The sequence below is a fragment of the Andrena cerasifolii genome, chromosome 15, assembly GCF_050908995.1.
Source record: "Andrena cerasifolii isolate SP2316 chromosome 15, iyAndCera1_principal, whole genome shotgun sequence".
Taxonomy (NCBI): Eukaryota; Metazoa; Arthropoda; class Insecta; order Hymenoptera; family Andrenidae; genus Andrena; species Andrena cerasifolii.
Window position 1 is genome coordinate 6,385,798 of NC_135132.1, and position 1,454 is coordinate 6,387,251.

The window sequence follows — 1,454 nt, forward strand, 5'->3', positions numbered from 1 at the left end:
TATAATACAGTTAAAATTTGTTTTGCGTTTAACAAACCTGAATAGGACAGCAAAGGTGAAAGGCGTATGTGTTCTTATTTTGTTGTGATCCTTCTTTTTCGAATACGTTTATAAAACGACCTTTAAATTGTTACTCTGATAAAATCATTTGTAAATCGCGGGTTTCAAATGACCTAGTTTTACTCGTGTTGAATTCTAATTCCTACCACGCGTAGCGTTACAACCCGTTTCGAGACTTCACCGTTAACGTTGCATGTGACACTAAAATGGTAATGGTGACAAACCGGTGACAGGAAACTGCAATATGGATAATAGGTCTATCCAATATCCCGTCTACGTCGTTTGTGATCGACGGTAATTTCTGATTTTCTCGGGTAGCATCAGAGACCATCATTACCGGCTGCAGATAAAGTGTAGAGCCGATATTCTCTCTAGATGATACGGAGTTCTGTTGATATTATAGGAAATTCTAGGGGAAATACAGATATTCACCTAGCTTTAGAAAACAACTGTTCATAGAGTGATAAAACAGAAATCTTCATTTTCTTACGGTTTCAGAACTTTGTTCGGAAATGGAAAAAAATATGTTTGTGAGTTATAAAAATCTTCGCAACCAATTAGACATATTGAATTCAAATTTCAAGGCTAAATTCACATGACGTTTTCAAGTTGAAATTCTGCCTTTCTGTTCCACTCTCATTTCTGAGATTCTGAGCCAATACTTGACTGGTCATTTCAATTACCTCAGCTTCTAATTAATTTAAAAAATTTCGAGAGTACAGACTTCGAAGCAAACAAAAGCTTGAGCTTTAAAGAAATTCTTCCATTTCTATTTCTCTCTTTCTTTATTCGAAGAAAAGAAACTCCTGTTTCTAACCTTCAATTTGGTTAATTCCTGAATTTTACAAATTTCCGCAGTTTACACTAGATGGCTTTACGGAAGAGGCATATTTATAAATACTTTCATCCGTTATTACTTAAAATTTCAGTACACAAAATTCATTTTGCGATGAAAACAGTAAACCATCCAGGTTGACATAGGACTCTGACTGCCGTTTCATAACCAAGTCACGTGCCCAAACGTCAACAGAGAGTGCCCCCGACATAAACAGTCTTGTTCTACACTAAAAGTGGACATACAGTATAAACCAATTAACCCGTGGTGATCCTAACAAGTCAAATAACACTTCCTCCCTTTCAACACACTAAAACACCAAACTCCTAAATATTTACCTACACAGTGATTGTAAAGAATAAAACATCTATATAGCCAAAACCACAATACCCACACCCAGTAGATTACCGTCCATAAAGCTGCAGATAAGCAAGCACCTTTCGTTTTCGAAAAAAATTCGATCCAGCAAACTTACCAACCCTGGTCTCCCCGAATTAGAATAAATCACTTTGACCGCGACAAAAATTTTTGGCAAAACGGACGGATGATAGATCATCAC